Source organism: Podarcis muralis, chromosome 4 (genome assembly GCF_964188315.1).
Source record: "Podarcis muralis chromosome 4, rPodMur119.hap1.1, whole genome shotgun sequence".
NCBI classification, from domain to species: domain Eukaryota; kingdom Metazoa; phylum Chordata; class Lepidosauria; order Squamata; family Lacertidae; genus Podarcis; species Podarcis muralis.
The window spans coordinates 96,348,051-96,356,194 of NC_135658.1; the positions used below are offsets into that span (position 1 = coordinate 96,348,051).

Here is an 8,144-nt window from a genome sequence, read left to right on the forward strand (position 1 = left end):
ATCTCAAATGTGTGACCTAGCTGTAGAATGTTTCCCCTCGTTTATGTTGCTGCTGCTATAGTCAATTTAAATTTAAAACGCTAGCTTGAAATCAGAACACAAAGGCAACCGTGGAGAAGAGGGTGGCGAAAACAGGTGAGATGATGTTCCAAAGAAGCTGCCTGCCTTCTTTACACACCAGGGGTGGGAAATCTGTGGCCCTCAAGCTTTTGCTGGAGCATAACTCCCACTAACCCTAAATTTGGGCCATTCAGACTGGGGCTGGTGTGAATTGTAGTACCAAAACATGCTTGGGGAAGGCTGACCTAGACAGCCACAGGTAGAAGAAGAAGAAGAAGAGTTTGGATTTGATATCCCGCCTTTCACTCCCTTTAAGGAGTCTCAAAGCGGCTAACATTCTCCTTTCCCTTCCTCCCCCACAACAAACACTCTGTGAGGTGAGTGGGGCTGAGAGACTTCAAAGAAGTGTGACTGGCCCAAGGTCACCCAGCAGCTGCATGTGGAGGAGCGGAGACGCGAACCCGGTTCCCCAGATTAGGAGTCTACCGCTCTTAACCACTACACCACACTGGCTGTACATCATTATGGTGTACGGAAGAAAGATATTATTATTTGCTCGTAATTAAAATACTCAACCCTCCTGCTAGAGATAGTTAGCTTTGGCTAGATTATGCCTGGTATTATGATCAAGAATATATTTTTTTTTTTTAAAAAAAAATCCTATCCTGGACCATTGCTCCTAATGTCTGGGCGTCGGAGATGGCAGCTGTATTCCAACAACATCTGGAGTTGCCTACCCCTGCCATAACTCTAGGTTTCCCCATGTGAGGTGTGGGGAGGAATTTTAATCGGAAAATGGGATTACTTTCCCTCATCTGGTTCCCTTTCTTCCATCTCCATCCCAGCTTCTGATTAAGCCAATGAGACATCCTGACTGCACACCTCCTATGTCAAAGATTCACATTAGGGACGTCCGATTTGCTGCTTCTACCACATCAAGGTGGCAAATCTGTTTTTTCGAATTTCTGGCACTGCCGTCTATTACCAGCAGAGGGCACTCTAATCTAATGCTAGACAGCAAACTTAGCTCCCTCCCGTTTGAGGTCACAACGCTATAAAATGTAGATATATTATATACTGCAACATTATACATTATAAATATTGTACATATCTGTTTGTCTGTCTGCCTAGGTTACATGTGGCCAGAGGAAGGGACTTTAGGCTTCTTTTCCTTGAACTTCCCCTGACAAATTGCTTCTGAGGTGGGGGGAGCTTTCAAAAGCACTTTGTGTTGTGGCCCAAGGCTCAGCTATTAAGAAAGAAAGAAAGAAAGAAAGAAAGAAAGAAAGAAAGAAAGAAAGAAAGAAAGAAAGAAAGAAAGAAAGAAAGAAAGAAAGCCATCCCTTTTGATGCTAGACTTTGCCTGCCTCACCTGCCTTTTTCCTTCCATTTGCTGTGTTTTAACAGAAATCTACTCAGGAGGAGACAAAGTACCAAAAAGAATGGTGTAAACTTTTGATCTATATAAGTGAGAACTGTACAAATTTGAAAACTTTGGCAGGATTGAAGTAAATCTTATGTCATGTTGTAATATCTAATCAAAGAAACTGTGAACTATAGAATAGAATAGGAAAGCCGATGGAAGGGAAGGACGGAAGTCAACAGCTCTACGGAGCATAAAGTAGGATATATGTAATAAGATTTGATGTTTTACTGGTGTTGGTGGGTGTTGGTGGGTGATCTTAAATCTCAATAAAAATTATATATATATATATATATATATATATATATATATATATATATATAAGAAATCTACAACGTTCCCCATCCAGAGAATGGACTACGATGCTGTGAAGAGCCCTGCTGAATCCCACCTGGAACAGAATCCTGTTCTCACAGTGGCCAGCTAGAAGCCTATAGGAAACCCTCAAGCATATACCTTCCAACACACATTTACCCACCAGCAGGATCTTGCACCTTTGCTAGCGCTATGTACAAACATTTGAAATGCACACTATTGTTGCATCCTGCCCTATCCCCACCCCACTTGTGCGGCAACTGAAATGTCTAGGGGTGCTTCCAATTGAGGGCTTAATGCTGCAAACTGGCCATTCAGAAATTGCAAATGGGACAGTGGCAGCAGGTTGTTTTTGTTTTTAACTTACCTGATTTTCTGAGAAAACTGTGAGTGAACATAAAAGGAATGAATCACAGCCTAGCATTTTGATGCTGATGTCATGGGGGTGTATGCGAGAGCAGTGCCAATCCCACAATAAACACCTGTCTGGAAGCAACCTATAATACACCAGGACATGGCAAAATGTGGAAACGCACCTTTTAACTCTTCAAAACTGCAGCAGCAGCACATATCACCTTACCATACGGATGAGATTGTGACTGTTAGGATTCTTTCTCCGTGTTTGCAGTCATGGGATTGTTGTCTATCACATGACAGTGTATGTTTTCATTCCACAGAGTGGGAAGAGACGAAGACAGGACCGACCAGGAAGGAGAGAACATACCAGTCGGGCATGTGTCTCTACCAGGGTCCTACACAAGAGTAAGACGATCCTAACAGTAACATGATAACATAAGATGATCCCTGCTGGATCAGGCCACATAGTCTGGCATCCTGGGGCTTGTCCACACCTGAGCAATGTGTGGCTTTGCACCTGCCTGTCTCACTAATAGAAGGATGTCCACATTACGCCCTCCCCATCCCAGTGTTGTCCCAGATCTTTTCCTCTTTAAAGGCAAGGATTTTCGAGCTTTGAAAAGTCAGAAATGGCCACCATGTGTAGTGTTCGCCCCCCCCCCCCGGGGTATTCAAGGGTATGCAGTACCCACACCTCCCCCCCCCCCCATGTTAAAAGTGTGGCACTTATTGTAACAACTTCATGGTGATTACTTCATGGTGATTTTCTTAAAAAACAAACAAACAACAACAATAATAATAGTAATGAATTTTTATTTATACCCCGCCCTCCCCAGCCAGAGCCGGGCTCAGGGCGGCTAACACCAGTAAAATTACAATAATAATAAAAAACCCAGTTTAAAATACAGGTTAAAATATAATTTAAAATGCAGCCTCATTTTAAAAGTCAAAACCATAAGGGGAGGGAAATATAAGGGTCAGACTGAGTCCAAACCAAAGGCCAGGCGGAACAGCTCTGTCTTGCAGGCCCTGCGGAAAGATGTCAAGTCCCGCAGGGCCCTAGTCTCTTGTGACAGAGCGTTCCAGCAAGTCGGGGCCAGTATTGAAAAGGCCCTGCCCCTAGTTGAGACCAATCTCCCAAACACTGGGAGACCCACATGTGTTTCTTTTTTCATGCATTGCGTTTGGTAAAAATTACTTAGCATAAATTTACTCTAGAATTGGGCACCTCTGCCTCAGCTTTGTTGGGGACTAACGCTGAACAGCCACACACACAAATACTGAGGCGCCCTTGAGATTTGTGCGCCTTCATTTTGCATGCAGAGCGCAGCTGGCAGGAAACCTCCTCAGGAGCCTGGCCAGCAAACCCTGCTCCCGGCTTCCCCACATGCCACCCTGCGCACCCGCCTGCCCTGGCTATGCCCCGGTTACAACAACCCTGTAAAGTAGGCCGGTGCTATGCGCTCCCCAAATTGCAGCTGAATCCCTCACAGATTGGCATCCAACCTCTGCTTGAAAGCCTCCAAGGAAGGAGAGTCCACCACCGTCCCAGATAGTCTTACCACCAGAAAGTTCTTCCTAATGTTTGGTCCGAATCTCCTCTCCTGCCCTCCCCTCTGGAGCAGCAGAAAACAAGCTTGCTCCCTCTTGCAGCCCTCAGATATTGGAAGGTGGCTCTCCTCTCTCCTCTCAGTCTCCTCTTCTCCAGGCTAAACATACCCAGCTGCCTCAACCGTTCCTCATCAGGCTTGGTTTCCAACTGCCTCAACCATTCCTCATCAGGCTTGGTTTCCAGACCCTTCATCATCCTGGTCGCCCTCCTCTGCTCACCTTCCAGCGGCTCAATATCCTTCTTCAACTAGCCTGCACTGACTGGCAGTAGCTCTCCAGGGTTTCGGATGGGGGGGACATTACCAGCCCCCCCGCCCCCGGAGATGCTACCCAGGACAGAAGACCTGCATGTAAAGCAGATGGTCCAATGCTGCGCTATGGAGACCCCTAGCCTGCCTTGAAGGATGTGGGGGTGGTCTCCCTTTGGAAATGGGGCTGCAGGAAGAAGGATGTGAAATGCCGACGTGAATCTGCCGAGAGAAGATGCAGCCCAGCAGCAGGTGGAACAGAAGGTGCCTCCTAGTTTTGACAGAGAAGCATCACCTCTCAGGAGGGGCCTGGTCCAGGTGGAGGGGTTGCCATGGTGACCTGCCCTCCTTTGTGACATCTCTTGCTCTTCCCTTAAAAGCCTCTGACTTGCAGGCGGCCATTGTGGGTTAGTGAGGAGAGGTCAGGAGAGAGAGGTAGTGGTGGTGGTGGTTGTAGAAGAGGAGAGGTTTGCTTGATATTTTTCTTTTTCTTTTATTTATTACTTTTATTTGATTCATTTTCTTTTTTCTTTTTCTTTTATTTTATTTTTTATTTTACCTTTTTTACTTTTTATTTTTTTGTGCACATTTGTGCGCATTTGTGCATATTTGTGCGCATTTGTGCATATTTGTGCGCATTTTTGAATATATGTCTTTTGTTTATAGAGGAATAGTTAGGGGTAAGTGTAGGGTTAGGGTGGGGGTTAGGGTTAGGGTTAGGGCTGGGTTTGGGGGTGGGATCAGAGTTTGGGATCAGGCTTGGGTGGGAATTTTAGCTAGGTAGTTAGCTTAGATGGGGGGGAATTTTTCATCAAGAAGATGTGCAGACTGTAAGTACCATTCCTTTGCTTTCTCTTGGTCTCCTGTGGGGTCCCCTCCACAGCTTTAGCTCCCTGGTCCACCAGGGAGCTTCATGGCTGAGTGGAGATTTGAACCCTGCTCTCCCAGGTCCTCCCAGTCCAGCCCTCCAACCACTACACCTCTGTCTGGCTCCATTGTGCATCCAGCTGCCCTACAACATTGGCCTTCTCCCCCTTCCTGGGGGGTCTTTCTGGCTCCAAGAAAGACTCTACCCCCGTCCTCATGTTCTGCTCCTCTTCAGGGACACCTTGATGCTTGGAGGACCCTCCTAGGGGTCTCCTCCCTCACCAAGGAAGGGCAGGGCTGTCCTAAGAAGACGAGGCAGAGTAGCCCTTTAACAGCTGGCAATGCTTGTCTTTCCTTTGGGCTGGAGCTCTTGAACCCATAGCACTTGGGGCCTCCTTTCTCTCTCTGCCAGCCATTCGTGCTCTGGGCTGCCTCTTTCCAGCTCTGGCGATGCCCTTTCAGGTCACAGAACTGCAGAGAGATGGCAGGAATTGGGCCAGACGCCCCTCTTCTCCCACACACATGAATTGGGGCTGCCAGCTTCTGAGTCGCTCTCTCTGCTCGTCTCTTCTAGGTTCAGGCACTTAAGGCGCCTGATCACCTGCAACAAGGTGGCACCCCTAGAAGTCCTGGAGCAGCCCATGGTGTCAGGTGACCAAGTGGCCCTCCTTTGGGGGACGGAGGAGGGCAGGAATGGGCTAGGGGGGCATCTAGTAAAAAGATGCACAGAGCCAGATGGCTGGATCCAACCCACCTATCTGAGACAGCATCTGGAAACCCAACCGCCCCACCCCCAGCGGTGGGGTCTGATGGAGAAAGCAGGGGGCTGGGCTGTGGGGCAAGGCAGGGGGGCAGTTGTCAGTGGGAGGGGCACCTTCCCTGGGGAGCCATGTTCTGGGGGCAGGAGGTCAGGATTGGCCCCCAAGGCCTGGGGTGTCCCTCTCCTGTAGTAGGACTTGGAATCCAGGAGAAAACCCTTGGAAAAGCCTTGCAAAGGGCTCAGGGAGGAACTCACCTGTCCCCATGTCCTTCACTTTGCAGATGTGCTGGGAATCCACATCCCTTCCGTTGCGGTGAGTATTGGATAAAACGAGAGCAGGGAGGGGATTCCTCAGACCTGCCCCCCTCTTGCACTCCACTCTGCACTCTCAAATGCGGAGGAGACCTCCCCCCCCCCCAAGGAACTGACAGCCTGACTTTTGCCTTTCAGCTGCTTGACAAAGATCAGCTCCAGCTTCTGGGCATCATCCAGGACTGCCAGGCAGCTCGGCTCAGGGGGATCCGAACCCTGAAGTACTCCAAGGAGGAGACTGCCAAAGCCATTCTGGTGAGTGATGGGTGGTGTGAGGGACCCCTATGGGGAGGGAGGGGCAGAGAGGGGCTGGCGTTTGGGGTTGGAGCCGTCCTCTGGAGACTCCAGGAAGGAGTTGACTTTCCTCCTCTGCTCTCTTCCAGGACATCCTCGGCCACTTGGAGTACTTCAGGGATCGCCCCCTGAGCCTGGCCCTGCCCTTCGAGACCCTCCTGCAGTTGAGGTGAGTGGGGTCTTTGGGGTGGGCGGGGCTGCAGGGGGTGGGTGGGGGCAGAACTTCAGGAGAACTTCAGGTGGGCAAGAGCAGGCAGGAGGGAGAAGGGTGCAAAGGAGACTTGGAGGAGGCAGCGTCTAACCCCTTCCCTTTCTCTCTCCAGTTTTATGAGACCCCACTTCAGTCCCTCTATGGTCAGTGCGATCCTCCATAGAACAACAGAAGCAGTTCTGGGGAGCACAGAGGAGGACAAAGAGGTATGTCCTCTGCTTTAACTTCTCTTTGCACAGCTCTTTCTTCTTCCCACACTCTTACAAAATTTAACCCAGCAGCACTCAACCTCTCTCGTCTCTTTTCCCACAGGAACTGAAGAGGCCATTCCAGAGCCTGCTGGGGGGGGGGTCTCCTCCTAGAAGCCCCCAATACTAGCACCCTTCTCCAGTTGCTTACCGTAGGTATCCTGATAGCATCAGGGGTGGTTTTAGGGTTGCCCCCCATCCCTTACCCAACTAACTGTCCCATTTCTTTCATCCTGCAGGACCTCCGATATTACGCCCTTTTGGGGAGTGAAGACCAAAGGAAATTAGGGGCCAGCAGTATATCCCTGCTGCTGGCCCTTTCACGAAGATTCCCGAACCTAAGAGTAAGTATTTTGCCTTCCTGTATTCAGTTCTTTGGTTGCTTCCATCCATCCTGGGTGGGGCTGCTTCTCTTACACCCATCCAGGGTTGGGTTCATAGTGTCATCTGACTCAGATTTGTCTTTCCTCTGCAGAACACAGTAATTCGGCCGGAGCTGGCGTGCTTCAGGAATAATCTGAAAGAAGGTAAGCCCCACACCTTGGGGACAGTCAACTCCCTTGTCCCTTGTTTGCCCAAGACGCACCTCCCAGGTCTTCTTGCTGGGAGTCCTGCAGGACCTGCTCCCTGCCTGGCCTGGGAGGGCAGCACCCAGACTGACTCCACCTACAAGAAGCGGAGAGGACTGAACTGATTTTCTATCTTTTTCATTCTTTTCCATCCAGATGACATCATCATTGAGGATATATAATTTTCCTCCCTGAAGGAATTGCTGCTCTATTTGGACGTCTCAATTGGCCAAAGACTGGCAGAAGAAGAGGCGCTGAGAATCAGGAGGGGGGCAGATGATTTAACCAGCCATGAAATATGGACTGAGATTGGGCAGAACAAGAAAGAAAGAAAGAATCCATGACAGACGGTCATCTAATCTCTGCTTTAAAACCTGCAAGGAAGGAGAGTCCATCACCTTCCAGGGGAGTCCATTCCTCTGTTGAACAATGTTCAGTCGGAATCTCCTTTGTTGTATCCTGAAGCCATTGGTTCGAGTCCTACCGTCCAGAGCAGGAGAAAAAAAGCTCGCTGCATCTTCCAAGTGAAAATGGCTCTCTCTGGTGTCACTGGATCAAGCTGATCCATTTTCTTGCATTACATTAAATAGTTTTTAATGGATTTTGAATAAATGTGCAATAAATTGTTACTGTTTTGAATTTCATTGTGTTATTGTCTTCCATTGATCTGGACACTTTTCTGTTGTTGCAGCCTAAAATAGCATGAGCATTTTTTCCTGCTGCATCACTCTTGGGTTGACTCATGTTAAGCTTGTGGTCCACTAAGACCCCTAGATCCTTTCCCCATGTACTACTAGCAAATCAGGCATCCCTCATCTTATATTGGTGCAGCTGGTTCTTCCTGCCAAAGTGCCGAACCTTAGATGAGT

At 48.8% G+C, this 8,144-nt stretch overlaps 1 pseudogene across 1 annotated transcript; it reads left to right on the top strand.

The window, feature by feature from the left end:
• Positions 1-1,821: 1,821 nt before the first annotated feature.
• Positions 1,822-7,914, top strand: LOC144327555 (uncharacterized; annotated as a pseudogene). Its single transcript, XR_013392691.1, has 9 exons — positions 1,822-5,532; positions 5,923-5,954; positions 6,092-6,208; positions 6,337-6,416; positions 6,571-6,664; positions 6,771-6,858; positions 6,946-7,050; positions 7,182-7,233; positions 7,432-7,914. The product of XR_013392691.1 is annotated as an uncharacterized LOC144327555 (transcript).
• Positions 7,915-8,144: the final 230 nt, after the last annotated feature.